At 42.0% G+C, this 15,620-nt stretch overlaps 1 protein-coding gene and 1 long non-coding RNA gene across 4 annotated transcripts in view; one reads left to right on the top strand and one right to left on the bottom strand.

Moving 5' to 3' along the window:
• Positions 1–15,620, top strand: part of abca2 (ATP-binding cassette, sub-family A (ABC1), member 2) — a 124,024-nt gene that overhangs the window by 19,183 nt on the left and 89,221 nt on the right.
• Positions 2,712–4,247, bottom strand: LOC119492696. Of its 3 annotated transcripts, none has more exons than XR_005207838.1 (4): positions 4,185–4,247; positions 3,278–3,353; positions 2,937–3,089; positions 2,712–2,794 (listed from the first exon to the last, which is right to left on the bottom strand). It is a non-coding gene; the product is annotated as an uncharacterized LOC119492696 (long non-coding RNA). The 3 variants fall into 3 exon arrangements; XR_005207839.1 differs by lacking the exon at positions 4,185–4,247 and adding an exon at positions 3,959–4,063; XR_005207840.1 differs by lacking the exon at positions 4,185–4,247 and adding an exon at positions 3,528–3,608.

Below are 15,620 nucleotides of genomic sequence, written 5' to 3'. Positions count from 1 at the left end.
TAAAATACCAAGGTAGCCCAATTGTGTGTGTCATCAATTTGCGTTGGAGCGCAAGAGATGGGCAGGTAGGGAGACATAGAAGAGGAGTTAGAGGTAGATAAGAGTTTGTGAGTTGCAGAGAGACAGTTATCGTGTTGGCTGGACAGAAGGGGAGAGTTTTAGAGGTCAGAATTTGAGTGAGAACGGGAGAATATGCAAATTAAGTAAGAAAGTTAGACAAGTTAAGGTGACCGATTGAGAGAGGAAAGAAGATGACGAGAGAAATGGAGAAACAGGAAAAGGGAGAGGAGAGGTGGAGAGAGTGAACTTAAAAGCAGAAGAGGTAGAGGGGGATCCATCTCAGGCAACGGAGATTTACATCATTCTACAAGGGGCAACAGGAACCTCTGCAATTCAAAACTGTCCCAGACCCAACATTATCAGCTAACTCGGTGGATTCACTGAAGGAGTTTGTTTTTGAAGGATCGGACCCTTGCAGAGAGATCAGTTCCAAGTTCCATGAAAACTTTCTGAATGGTTTCGAATGTGTACCTCAGTTCTTTTGGGTACTGGAGGTTTAAAGCGTAGATCAGCCCAAAGAGGTAAGCAAAAGCCGTTGGCAGGTCAGGGAGATCCTGGAGGACGATGTCTTCTTCTACAACAACAGCAACATTAATGACTGTTGCATGAGCTGAACTGTCATCATCCTCCAACACAGTGAGGATACCCACGATGAGGCCCTTCGTCTGCTCCTCTTCTGGGTCAGTGGCCTTGTGATGACAGACAGAAAATGAGTGAAGATACTGTCTCATATAAAACTAGACAACCTAAGGAATCATCTTAGGGTTAAATATTTCCATCTCATACCCCGCAACCAAAAAATTAACCCCCATATACATGAAAGAAATTACATCAAGTAATAGCCAGCAAAGTACAACTCTTGAAGACGCTGTGGGCATTGGGACAGATAAAGAAAACAAGGAGGACACTGGGATGGATAGACTAGAATGGGACAAAATGGCAGAGAGGCAAAGGTTGAAGTCAAAGAGAGTCTATTTTTAATAACAGAATAATAATAAATATTTACTTTTTCTACTAATAACCACTCACCAGACAGTTCCTGAACAGCTTCTCATGACTGTCACGGAGATACAAGGGGAGGCCCTTCAAGGCTGCAGTGTGTCGATGTACTGTGATGTCAGATGTCTGAAACATAAAGGGTTGGAAGAAAAATTACACCAAGATGTAACTAACATGAAGAAAGCTAAGAACAAACATGGAAACATGCTTCACAGTTTGTGTTAAAGCTGCATTTATTTTATTTATTTATTTTGCCCACTTAGGTGCAGGACTCAACAGACTGAAACAATCACACACTTGATATATTATGGCCTTATAAGGTTGATTATGTGGCAAACAGCTGTCCTCTTCCACATCCAGCAAATACCTGTTGAATGAAAGTCTAAGATTTACTCCTTTTAACTGATATAAATAGCTGGCTTTTTAGCTGTTAGGTGTTCCACTTTCTTCACCACCTTGTCGCTATCTTTGTCTGTCCCTTAGGTAGTGTACAGTGGGGTTATTCTGATGGTTTGTCACTATGAGCAACACCTTAAATTTGACCCATTGTTTATTTAAAAATATTGATTAGTGCAGCTTTATAAAAAAAAAAAATCCTTTTTATACATTTATTTCCATAATGTCAAGAATAATGAGATTATTAAGTCTAAAAATTCACCTCTTCACCCAGTCTGTAAGGAGTTGATCCATCTCAGGCGGGAAAGCTGTCCGCCTAGCCCGATAGAGTTTAAGGAGCCTAGGAGTGTGCTGATTAATGGCTGCTCCGAAGTTGTCTATTAGGTCCTTGTTGGTGATCCGAAGAAACTCTTCCCTGATCTGTTGAAGAACAGAACAGCAAACGTAAATGTCAAATACAAAGTCAATACAATTTCAACATCATCCTCATGTTAAAATATGTATTTCATTAACCCTCATCCTGGGGACCACAAGAATAATCTACTGTAAGAAACAACCATCATAGCACCATGTTAACTTATGCCATCTCAAAACATTATTGTGTGTAATTAATGTCATCTGAAGGATGACATTAATTACAATAATAATAAATTAGGACCCATGGCAAACATTTGATTTATCTATTATATTTTACCTATTTTAACTGCATAGGCTGCAATTGGGTGTTTTTGGTGGGACCCCCAGGACCCCAATACATTGGTATTTTTAAAAATCACTAATTAAAACAGAAAACAATGATATGAAGTCATAAGGAACAAATTGATTGACAAAGTGATGAAAAATTTAAATGATAGAACAAAGCATGTGAGATATGACAAAAAGTATACCTTTGGGGTCTGCCAGTACCCCAGTTGGTAGGATGAGGGTTAACGGAAGTAAACAACTTCAGATTCTTATTTTGCAAAGACTAAATCTGAAACACAACATAATATATTATTTGCTCAGCTGCTTACCTCTGCCTCGTAAACAGAGCAGGCCACCGCTCCTGAACCTCTGACACCATAGGCACTAGCTCCACAATCTCCTTGCGCCTCAGGGAGAATGTCACCTCCATCTGTTGCTTTATGAGTGCAACATTCTTATTCCTCTTCTTTAACTCCTCAACCAGAGCTAGTCTTTCCTCCTCCAGCGAGTCATCAGTATGGGTATCTGGGTGGTCAGGAACATAGTTAATCTCCCCTCGCTTTGCTCTCTTCAAGAAGGACCTGCACCATCATCTTCACCGCTTCTTCTCCGGTTAATGCTGACCTCAATGCAGCCTGCGTTACGTAGCTTGGACCTGTAATTACCAAGTTTGTATTTTATGCTCATTTTCAATCCATCATACCCCGTTACACTGCCCGGTTCTTGAAGACAGGGGTGCCTATTGACGAGAGCAGAAGCAACAGACTCAATCTATGAAGAGCAATCAGTATACTCACCATTCTGCGTCCCTTCAATGCAGCAGGCACACTTTTGGGGTCACCAGTATCTTCCCTCCCACTGTGTATGCAGTCAATGGATGATGGTTGTTGAGAGCCTCAGGATCGAAAATCTCAGTGTCTGCATAGATGTTCTCCACAAGCTTGAAAGACCTAAAATGCAAAAGGACATCATCCAAAGAAGGTGTTTTGATGTCAGTTACTTTCTCCACATGTAACACTGGCTTGAAAAGACTTTGGTTATCAAATTGGCATGCCATCATCTGCTGGTGTTTTGTGGACAGCATGAGAAGCACATTTTTTGCTCAGTCTTATTGAAAAAAGTGTGTTTTGACTCAAACCTCATTGTCCATAATTCCACCAATGGACCAAAGCAGCAAAATCCGGAAAAGTTTCTGTGACTGCATTCATTTCAATCTGAAAGACAAAGGTGACAATTTGCTGGAAATTAGCAAAGCAGGCAGTGGTAGAATAAACCTCACAAGCACACATGGAGGTGCAGAGCCGAAATGGCGGTGGCTAGCCGGGCTAACGGTGCTAACAGAGCTAATTGTGGGGCACACCGTAAAAACAAGGCCGACGGACACTCACCGACGGCCCCAAACTGTCCGTCGGTCGACCATCGGCCCGTTGTGTCAGTGCATCTGAGGCAATAGTGCTGAGAGAGCTAACGGTGTTAACCGGAGGGGCGGAAGACGGACGGACGGACTTGACTGTGGCCGCTACGGGCGACGGGCCTTTGTCCTTGAGGAGGTCTAAACTCTCCTAGTGGCTTTCTAGTTAAGACACGAAGCATTCAGTTAACTAACGTATACTTTAGTTCAAACAGCAACGCTACCGTTACAACCAGTTACTCACCAACACCGTCTAGAATCACCACAATGTCCCGTTAGCATTAACAGCTTAACGGTTAGCGCAGTTTAGCCGTTGACATGTGGACGCAGCTAACTACCCCTCTAACTGTAATACTGTAACCACACGTTACCGTAACGTTACAACACATTAATAGCATTCAGACTAACCAGTCAGAAACAACGTCCTCCCTGTTTGAAAGCTTCTTGTCCATACAAGCCTCGCTAGCATCAGCTAGTTGCTAGCTGTCCTTAACTAAGCTAACGTTACTAGTGTTTACGTTAACTGTTGTCATGGTAATGTCTACCGTATCTGTTAATGTATCACACCATATAACTCTGAATACAAATATGACACAATTCAAACTACATCAAACGAACAATAAGTTAATCTTACCTGTGTGGAGTCAGCCTGGAGCTCCGGTGCAGACAGACAGACAGACTGGGGGGGCGGAGTACTTCAAACTTCAACTCTGAAAGTTGTCTTTCCCTCCATTCACAACAAAGACACGAGAGTTATCTGAACTTTCGCCCCTTGTGTTGACTCGCAACCGACAGTTTGTGTTCACAACTGAAAGATATAAGTATTATGAACTCATTTAATGGTTTTCACGCCAACTTAATGTCTGATTTGCTGGACTGACTTATATGTTTGACTCAAATGTTAATAACGTATATTTCAAAGTCTTAACAACTTGAAACGCTTTGTCATGCCAACAAATACGAGTTAGAGTTTTTACAGTGTGTGTGTGTGTGTGTGTGTGTGTGTGTGTGTGTGTGTGTGTGTGGTGTTGTCAGCCTGGGGAGATGACTTTGTCCTCACACAGTAGAAGTCTTACACAATGTTGTTACACAGCGAGAATGCAGACGCCACTGTTGAAGTAAAAAAAAGATCTCCTAACACCTTCACTCTAAATTGTGCGTGTGCATGTGTGTGCATCTCACATTTAAGGACTCACAGTCGACCTTTTAAATCTGCATTTAAAGCTGCAGTGGGTAGAAATGGAGCAAATATGATTTAAAAAAAGTTATTTTTATAAAACTGTCACTATATCCTGACAGTAGTGCATGAGACCCGTAATCTGAAAAAAAAATCATATGCCTCCAGTGTCCTCCAGTGTCCTCCGTTGTCCTCCGGTGCTCCAAATGGCATCTGCAAGATCTCACAGACGGGAGGAAAACAACCAATCAGAGCCGAGCTGGTGTCTGGCCGTCTCTGAGCAGCTGTCAATCACTCACAAACTCTTGCAAACTAGGCAGCGCAGATCAAATATTAATCAATATTCTCTTTACTGTAATGCCTATATCTCACGTAAAATGTTTTCAAAATCATCTTGTAGTGTACCGTTTAGCTGTAAAATGAGAAAGTTTGTGCACCGGCAAATATGTTGAGAACAATTGAAGAAATACCAAGCACCGCCCACCAGCCGGAGCACACTTTCACATTTTACAGCTAAACAGTACACTACAAGATGTTTCTGAAAACATTTTACGCTGCATTACAGTAACAGAATATTAATTCATATATATGATCAGCGCTCCCTTGTTTGACCGTTTCATCAGAGTTCCCGAATGATTGACAGCTGCCTTCGTTGAACAGCCAATAGGAACGCTCTCTCTCTGGCCCTGTTCAGACCTGGTATTAACATGCGTCCTCAGTGATCCGATCACAAGTGGACAGCTTTACGTACAAGTGTGAACACACTCAAGAAGCATTGAGGACGCATTGAGATCAGATCTTTCAGACCACATTCAGAGTTGGTCTGGGCCACATAAGACCACATTCTTTCAGCAGTGTGTACGCGAATGTGTCCTGAGCCACATTAAGGACCGCCTACTCATCTGACGTCCAGCTGGGATCAGCGGGATCACTGCGCCCCTCAGGTGAACAGACAGGCGAGCGCTCGTCTGCCTCGCAGCATGGAAACAGCCTCTGTGCTCTACTGTATTCTGTCGGTTCATCTGTATTTTATTAAAATAAATCTTATCTATAGGCTACATAGTCTACAGACTATCAGACTGGGAACAGGAAGTGCATTATTATCGTATTGTCGGAAATGTGTCGGAGCTGACACCCGCCCGCCCGCCCGCTCTCTCTCTCCTCCCGGCTCTCTGGAGCTCTGTACCCCGCTATTGTCTGGCAAAGGCAGCGGTGCCGGTGGCGCGGAGGTCCCGGTGGCGCAGAGGTCCCGGGGACCACCGGTACAATAACCTTAATTTTGATAGAAAATGTACCCGAATTCACAATATTACTACTGACATTCATGTAATATTACGTTACAACGTCTGCTGTATTAGCCGTGTGTTTACTACGTGTTTACTAGTGAGATCGGATCACAAGTGGTCACTGAAGATGCATGTGGGGATGCATTCTAATGCCAGGTGTGAACAGACGTACTTGTGATCCGATCACTGAGGACGCATCTTAATACCATGTCTGAACAGGACCTGTGAAATGACCTGTGATTGGCCAAAGTCTCCTGTCACGGGCTAGATGTTTTAAAGCCAGAGCCATGAGGAGGTGCAGAAGTCTACCTTTCTCTCAGAACACTTGAATTACAATATGCTGAAAGGTTATTATGGAATTTTGCCCAATGAAGCCAAAAATATTCTGCCTACTGAAGCTTTAATGCCTAGATGCATTTTTCCCAGTCCTGCTCCTGAAAGATGGTATTTTTGTCTCTGCTTTTTTCTATAACTCAGTCACACACACACACACACACACACACACACACACACACGCACACGACTATGCAACAGGCAGCCTCTATTTACATCCACTGCACCAAACTTTAAACTGGGTACTTGAGAGAAGCTTGGTTACTTACTGAATCAGCAGCAACTCTTTCTATATCCACTTACATGCTGGACATACCGTACAGAATTTTAAGTAGCGCTGAAATGATTAGTCGATTACAGATGTGTATGAAGTGTTTTGGGTGTATCAGTGCATTTTGGATGTTGGTAAGAATAAACTGTACTGAACAGTTTTGAAAAAGTGAAATCAGTATTAGTTAAATGTTACTAATTACTAAAAAACTGTAATTGATTATTTGAAAATAAAATACAGAAGAATTGTTAATGTTTCAAGTGTCCTGGTCCAGAAAAAAAGCTCAAATGTAGCTGCTATACTATGACTTTCTGAGGGTTACTCTTGTAATTACAGAATATTCCTGCTCCAAATGTGCACAGCATTTGGAGAATGCAAAGCTATTTCTTTGCATTTTTAAGGGCAGCCATAAGTCTTGTGTCAGAGATGGATCACTGTACATTATGTAGCCAAGAGTGGTCAATGAACATGAGTAGAAACTAACCTCCAACAGGCTTTATCTTGATCCTCAGTGTACCTCTATAGACCACACCTGCTTTAAGATGATCTATTATTTATTGTGTGGGGTTAGTTTTGGCACTGGTCTATATTTGTCCCCCCCCGTGTTCTCTGAACCCCCAGCCTCATTCAGCTCATTGCAGAGTCATGATCAGCCCTCTTAATAATTGATCTACAAATGAGTGGTGAGCGTCTGCTTAATAATGCACCAGCAGCAGAGTTAGAGATCCTTTGTGTTGTAGAGGTGGCTGAATGTGTGGGTGAATGGTTCACTAAAAAGGGCTGGGGTGTGTCCCTGCAGAGTGTACATGTGCTTGAGTGTGTGTAGAGAGGTAGAACCATTTCATGCTGCTGGTCCTAACCTGATAATCTGACTAGGGATGCACCCATACCACAATATTCAGACCGAGCACAAGTACTAACATTTGGGTACTCGCCGATACCGAGTACCGATACGAGTACTTCTCTGTGCCAAAACACCCTCGTTAACAGCCAGCCGGAGGGTGTGAGAGACACACGGCAGGCTGGGGAGTCCCGCATATGAGGAGGCGACCGGCTCTAGGTCGGCTTGGAAAGGCTCGTGGCGAAGGTGCTTCCTGGGGCCGTGGACAAAGTGTCACCGGACCGGACTGTCCTTAGTGTGCCCCAACCGCGTCGTGCCCCCAGGGTGGGGCTCGGCCCAGGTAAAAGGCGTCAGAGGTCTGCGGTGATGTTGGCAACCCACTCGACCCGTCTTGAAACACGGACCAATGAGTCTACCGCATGCGCGAGTCAGAGGGAGCAAGCAAAACCCTATGGCGCAATGGAAGTGAGGGCCGGTGAGCGCCGCCTGAGGTGGGATCCCGGCCCCACGGGTCGGGCGCACCACCGGCTGGTCTCGCCCGCACCGTCAGAGAGGTGGAGCGTGAGCGCGTGCAATAGGACCCGAAAGATGGTGACGAGAGGTTAACGTCACGCTGCCGTAGAATGGTATCGGTGGCACTGTATCGGAGACGTTTTGCGAGTACGAGTACATGAGGACAGTATCGGACACGATACCCGATACTGGTATAGGTATCGGTGCATCCCTAAATCTGACCTAACCTGGTACTGATATAAAACTATGAAACTAAAATGAAACAAACTGCCAAACACTGCATCCAACACTAGTGTTGTACAGTGAATCAGACTGAACTACCTTTTTGTTTTCACTACATCAGTCAATCTGACATCCTGATGTTAGAGGTTATTTTTGGTTGTTTATTTTTGCTAACCAATCAGTTGCAGGTGTCGTATCAGTTCTGTTGACATCATTTTCTGTATTCACGGAAGACTTGTTATTTGTATAAATCGACTTACAAAAGCTTCTACGTATGTACATCTTGTTCATGTTTGTTGCCATTTTTTGTGGCAACAAAAAAAGTGGACAGTGGGAACCAAGAACCACTCGTGCAAACGGATAAGTTCTTATGAGGCACATACGAGTGATTAAAAGTGAATTTTTAGCTTTCACCAGTTTTTACTCTTACATCCAAAATGTGTATTCAGTTCACTGTATCACTGTCTGATGTGATTGTCCACGTTGAAATGTCTGGCCGGCGTTTTCAGATTTATTCACTTTATACACACCACTTTCATAAAACTCAATTTTCAGTCGTGTAGTTGTAAAGTCGAGTAATCCTGCTTCACTCAGACTTCAGAGACAGAGCTGTGTCCATTTTCAAAAGCTATATGCAAAAACATATTAGCTACATGAAATTTCCAAAAAGGGACTCGTGATCAGGTCTTGCTCTTATTCATCTTAATACTTGAATTTGAAGGATGAAATAAACCCTTTTACACGGACTCACAAGTCCGCACTCACAAGAAACGCTCAGTGTTTGATGATAAAACATCACATCCTCATGCTATCCAATATGTGTGAAAGCAGTTTGCTGTGCTGGTAGTTGCAGGTTCTGTGGTGCCACAGAGATGGTGTGAAAACATCCTTTTTCCCTCTGGCTCATCTTCAGATTGACATTTGTCCTTATTTTCCTCCCCATTCTACTGGTGAAAAGATCATTTGTTCAGCTTTTTCCAATTCTCAAGAAGTAATCTATGACAAAGAGCTGTGGGAGGTCAAGTGTGCAGAATGAATATGGCAATGGTCTGCAAGAGATGGAGGGGGGGTGTCAGCCAACTCTTCTTCTTTTCCTTTCTGTGTGTGTGTGTGTGTGTGTGTGTGTGTGTGTGTGTGCGTATGTTGCCCGCCCTCCTGCCCTAAGCTGACTCTATAAGTCTCAAACATAGCTTTCATTGTGATTCCAAATGTTCTGAATGACGTCACTGGTGTGCAACACAGCTGACAGTCTGTTAATGATGAACAATAATGATTCTACAATCAGCAGAGGCTTGTGTGTGTGTGTGTGTGTGTGTATGTTTTTGCCAGGGTGTGCCATGGTTGCATGTTAGCATCTTAGTGCATATGGGAGTGTGTGTGTGTGTGTGTGGTTGCTAATGGACATTACAGTCAGGTTTTGTATGTGACTGTTGTTGTAGTAACATGACATCATATCCGTTCCGTATCCTTCAATCAAGCTGCAGCGAGAAAGTACAAAAGGGTCCACGTGGATACGACCTGCACCCTCCCATGTTAAATCCAGCGTGGTAAACACTACACATCCAGTAAAGGATGGGAAACACTTTGGGTTTCACACATTGCAGGAAAAGCAGAGCTAGAGATCACGGCTAAAGCTGCATGCTAACTCTGTCACGGACAGGAAACGTTATCCTATCGCGGTGACGTGGCGGTCAAGCCGGCCGTCATTCGCATCTCCGTGGTCAAATCGGCCGACGCTAAAAGCTAACGTAGTGCACCCATATACTGACATTAATGTTAAATGCATTCAAACGTGACAGCTACCGTGATCAGCCAGCGGAGACTCCGCCTCTAAGACAGCTTTGTGTTTCAAAGTATCGATATTTTCACTTGGGATGTATTTGGCCCTGAACCGCAACCACAAGTGAGGCCATGTCCAAAAGGTCACTGGTGACTGGGTCAGCATACTTGGCATTGAAGTAATCCACAGTGCAGGTCTTGAAGGGTTACATACTCCTCACCTGACAGGGCATCGGTGAAGTCTATGGAAGTCACCTCTATGTGCTGCCGTGTAGGGACAAGATGCCTGGACTTTTTGTCAGCGGACAGGAATTTTGTGAGTGTTCCCTTCTGCTCCAGGAACCTCTTGATCATTTGCTGCCTTGATCCCCAGTGTGTGTCTGACTCTGTGATGAGCTGGTGAGCCGGCAGACCCAGCTCAATCTGGACTTTGGCCATCAGCGCTCTTATTTTTTTCCAGCTGAACGAAAAGCTGCTGACATTTCTCTTACACAGAGAAATAGCCCGGGTGATGCAGTTGTCATCTATGCCATGTCCTGTCAGAATAAGAATCCACTTTATAGGCCAAGTGTGCTTATGCATACAAGGAATTTGACTTCGGTTTACAGTAGCTTCTAGTAATTACATATATCACTCAAAAACAGAAGAGTAAGGCAACAAAAAAACAGAAACAAAATAAATAAATAGGAATAATAAATAGAATACTGGAGGTAAGATATGTATGAAACAAGCCAGGTATGTCACAGTTATACAGTGTTGTTATGGCGGAATCATTTATAACCAGTATTCAGCAGTTGTATATGTACAATTGGACATTTATATTGCACATCTGATTCAACAAGAGGAAGTGCACTGCACATCTGAGATATGTGAGAGAAAATCTTTAAAAACCTTTTAATCTTTTATTTAAAGAGGCAGATCACCTGTGGGATGTGTGATGTAATAGGGATGTTTGATTAAACAACTACACCTTTGAGTCACAAGTCAAAAGTGTGAAAACAGCTGTATAGATTTGTGCATTATCTAATGCTGCTGAACTTGAACATTTCCCTGGTATCTTCAATGATATGTCTGCACTGCAAGTTTATGGACATAATGGTCAATTTCAGTAGCGGCAGAAGCTGTACTGTAGCACTAATGCTTCCCCCTTTAGCCTTAAAGCTTCAGTAGGCAGAATATTTTGGCATGATCGGGCAAAAATCCATAATAACCTTTCAGCATATTGTAATTCAAGTGTTCTGAGAGAAAACTAGACTTCTGCTCCTCCTCATGGCTCTGTTTTCAGGCTTTAGGAAATCGCTAGATAGTGACAGAAGACTTTGGCCAATCACAGCTCATTTCAGAGAGAGAAAGTTCCTATTGGCTGTGCTCCGGCTGGTGGGCGGTGCTCGGTATTTCCTCAACTGATCTCAACATGGCTGCCGGGTCATAAGCTTTCTGATTTTACAGCTAAACAGTACACTACAAGGTGTTTCTGAAAACATCTGAGGAGAGAAATAGGCATTACAGTAACAGAATATTGATTCATATTTGATCAGCGCTGACTAGTTTGACCGTTTGGTCGGAGTTGGTGAGTGATTGACTCGCGCCTCTCATAGATTCTCTCTCTCATAGGTTGTCAATGCGAAATGAGTCACTTTTGCGAGCCGATCTGACCTCAGTGTACATTTCTGGCAGTGCTTCTGTTGCAAAGTAGTTGCAACTGGTCTCTTGGGTAGATAGTTTTTTCAGCTTTTCAGAGCCTTCTTGTTCCACTGTTGCAACAGGGACCATATCTTTAGTGGTATGGTATGGTAATTATATCGCGCACTTTTCTTTTTATAAGGCACACCACGGGTAAATGACTCTTGCAACATGCTTTGTTTCGGGGCAGAAGACTTTTCAGTGCTGCCAAGGCTTCGCGGCCGGAGTCGCAGTAACAGCACAGAGTTTAACACACTCTTCGTACTGCAGTTTATGGCACTGTTTTTTTAATTAGATTTGAAGTGCTTCCACTTTTGCACGGAGAGTGTGTAAGAGAGGAGAGATGCATGCACTGGCACGGCTTTATGGAAGAAATGGGTCATGGAATGCAACATCAAACTATATGGATATAAACGGTATTGTCTTATCCTATGTACATGTACAGTATCTCCTATCCTTACCTTTTTTATTTGATGTTTCATTTATCCTGTATTTAACTAGAAAGGTCCCTTTGAGATTCAATATATCATCTGCCAGGGAGTCCTGGTCAAGATTGTCAGCAAGTAAATACCTTATTTGAAAATATATCGATATACCTTCAAAAGTCAATATACAGCCCAGCCCTATAGGCAATAGCTGTTATTTCAATGCATCCGATACATTTAATCAACATTTAGTATATCCTGCTGCTTAGTTTATCCTCCGGTTGTACAGTAGCTACAGGATATGCTCATTATTAGACTTCAGTACAACTAAAAACTTAGTAGTGTGTTTTCAGCTAATAAAAGGTGATTACAGATCTCAGTTTTAGTTATATTTATAACTTAATTTACTTGCAAATGTTTATACCTGATACATTTGATGTGGGATAAATGCTTTAAATCTCAACTCTAGGCATGTATCATTGCAGTATGGATAATTTAGCTCCCGTATAGACTATTTGTACAGATGTCAGTGGTCAGTGTTGGTCTCAAATGCCAAAGTAAAATTTTTCCTAAATTTTAAGTGATACAGAAGACTGAGACAAAAAATCTGTGTGCAGAAAAGTGGGCTTTAAGCCAGGATTACAAGCATTTATGGTGACAATAAACTTGAACTTGAACTGTCCACTAAAAGGTCTAAATTAGGGGCACAATCGATTAAAATATTTAATATTTAATCACAAATTAATCGCATATTTTTTATCTGTTCAAAATGTACCTTAAAGGGAGATTTGTCAAGTATTCAGTACTTTTATCAACATGGGAGTGGACAAATATGATTGCTTTCTGCAAATGTACAGCTGTCAGTGTGTCAGTGTGCTGATTTGACTATGATTTGCCCCAAACTGCATGTGATTATCATAAAGTGGGCATGTCTGTAAAGGGGAGACTCGTGGGTACCCAGAGAACCTATTTACATTCACATATCTTGAAGTTTTTCCTCAACAAAATTTAGCACAATTTTGGAGCATTATTTCACCTCCTTCACTACAAGGTAGTATTCCTTATGCTTTCTAGTTTCGTATGATGCCAATATCTTCACCCTAGGTTTAAAACTGAGCCCGCTGCAACCTCCGAAAATTTGATCACGTTAATGCGTTAAAGAAATTAGTAGCGTTAAAACGTGTTATTGCATCAACGTTGACGGCCCTAGTCTAACTTATTATCGAACAAGTTCATTGTTCTTATTTCCACATTACTTTGCTATATGATGTCAATATGGAAACGATCTACCTGTTGTGTTCCAGTAAAGTGCGATACACACATCTATGGTGTACTGACAAGACTAAGGCACCAAATGAAATCCCTCTTTGCAGATGTCCTTCTTTTTGCTGTATTCCACTGCTCTGATGACTCATAAAGTGTGTGTAGGCACAGTGTGAAACATGCATGAGCAAATCTTTGTGGCATGTTCTCTTTTAGAAAAACACCAGTAGTGATGTGTTTCTTTGTGTGGATGTATTATTTGTACGTTAGGTCTCATTTGTAATCGGGATTGTTCATCTTAAAGGGACCATGTTTGTTATAGTTTTGTCCATCGCTGTCGATTATAACAACATTTGAATCACCAAAGTCATTTCTGAGACCTGGGAATGAGGTGACATCACCACCAAGTCTGAGGGATCAAGAAACACAAGTAGTCTGACTATCAGGCAGGTTGGAAACAAACCAGGAGTTTATCTAAACCACTTTATTGGGACATAAATTGGGAAAGTGTGCATGACCAACATGTTGCCAATAATCCTGTGTGCCCTGCAAGAACAGCAGGTCAAAGTCGAAGCAGGAAGTGGGACTGTAAACTGGGATGGATGTTTACAACACACAATTCATTTTCTCTTCCACATAAGCTTTACTAAGCTGCTGGTTTGTATTCAGTCCGTCTGATTATCTGGTTGCTTGTGTTTTTCCACAAGTCTTACTTCTTTTTAGGGTACAATGAGTATGGTTATATTATTACTGATAGAAATAAAAACTACAAAAAAGAATGCAATAATGTAATGTAATAAACTCTAGTTGTTCTTGAAAGTTATAACTCATATTTTTGACTCCATCTTTGATACCAAAGTTGACACATCAGAATACAAAGACAACATTCGATCCAAGCATTGCAGAGGTTAAAACTGGATTTATACTACTACTACTACCACTACTGCTACTACCACTACTACTACTACTACTGCTACTACTACTACTACTACTACTACTACTACTACTACTACTACTACTACTAAATCATTCTGTCAGAAGTTAAGTAACATATTCAACTTGAGCGGGTGTAAATAGCCAATTAGCTGCCGACTGATGTGTGACTATTGTGATCCGGGTTCAAATAGATACTCCGTAAAAGAAACCAACATGGACTGTCGGTAGGAAACAGGACGCGAGAAGTGTTCTCCCGTGCTAAAGTCCGATGTTTTGTTGTTTGGGAACACAGTGACATTGCTAAAAAATAAGTCATATGGGTCAAGAAACACAAGCAGTCAGACCATCAGACTGGTTGCATTCAAACCACTAGTTTATCCAGCATGTAGTGTCTGAAAATTAGCACACCTCCTTTGAATAGGAAAATGATGTGCAAATGATGGTAAGTACAGTAGGTCAATGTTGAAGCCAGAAGTGTGTCTAGAACCTGTGATGGATCGTTACAACAGTTTGGGTGATCATTTTACCATTTGCCTTCATTTTCTCACCCAAAGAAAAGTTTGACCAAACTGTAGTTTGTAGTTTGAAGTACAATGAGTAGAATTAAAATGTCTTGTTAATTGCAAACAGCTGCCTTCTGCTGCTGCTGCTGGAAACAGGATCAATGAAAGCAGAATCTTTGGTCCCAAAAACCAAAAGAGTGAGCCAAAAGATGCTACAAAGCTACAGAGTTGGTGATATTTTCTGTGGGTTCGTCACTACGACCTGTTTCACATTACACATATATCCGTTGTTGATAAGTTGATAAGATAAGAATATTAAAAAAGTGCAGCGTTAAAAAACAACATCAAAAGAACAAAGCTGAAGCGGTAGATGAGTCCCGGGCAGCCGTGATGGTGAAATTTGGAAGTGGGTTATGGGGGTTAGGGGTTCATTATTCAAATCAGATGTTTGCTTTTGTTCTTCCAAGACATGAAAATCAATACAGTTTTAACAAGAGAAGGTCTTGGTCTCTTGTGTGTATGTGTGTGTAGTCACGTGTAAGAGTCCCATCATTTGAATGTGTTTGATAATGTGAGATGGGAGTTTTGTTTTTGTGTGTGTGTGTGTCAATGGTCTCTTGTCTGTCTAAAAGGCCTGTTTGTCTGTCATGACCTTCACAGACACAAACACAGAGACACCAACTGTGTGTGTGTGTGTGTGTGTGTGTGTGTGTCCAAGACAGGCTCACAAAGACATCATGGTTCCCATGGTTCTGTGTGGACAATGCAACAAGATAGCACTATGTTGTCATATTTTCCAAAGAAAGTGCAAACTATAATATTAGACAAATAGGAAGAA

Source organism: Sebastes umbrosus, chromosome 8 (genome assembly GCF_015220745.1).
Source record: "Sebastes umbrosus isolate fSebUmb1 chromosome 8, fSebUmb1.pri, whole genome shotgun sequence".
Lineage (NCBI taxonomy): Eukaryota > Metazoa > Chordata > Actinopteri > Perciformes > Sebastidae > Sebastes > Sebastes umbrosus.
Note: the sequence above shows the minus strand (reverse complement) of the source record. Positions and strands in the feature narration are given on the sequence as shown.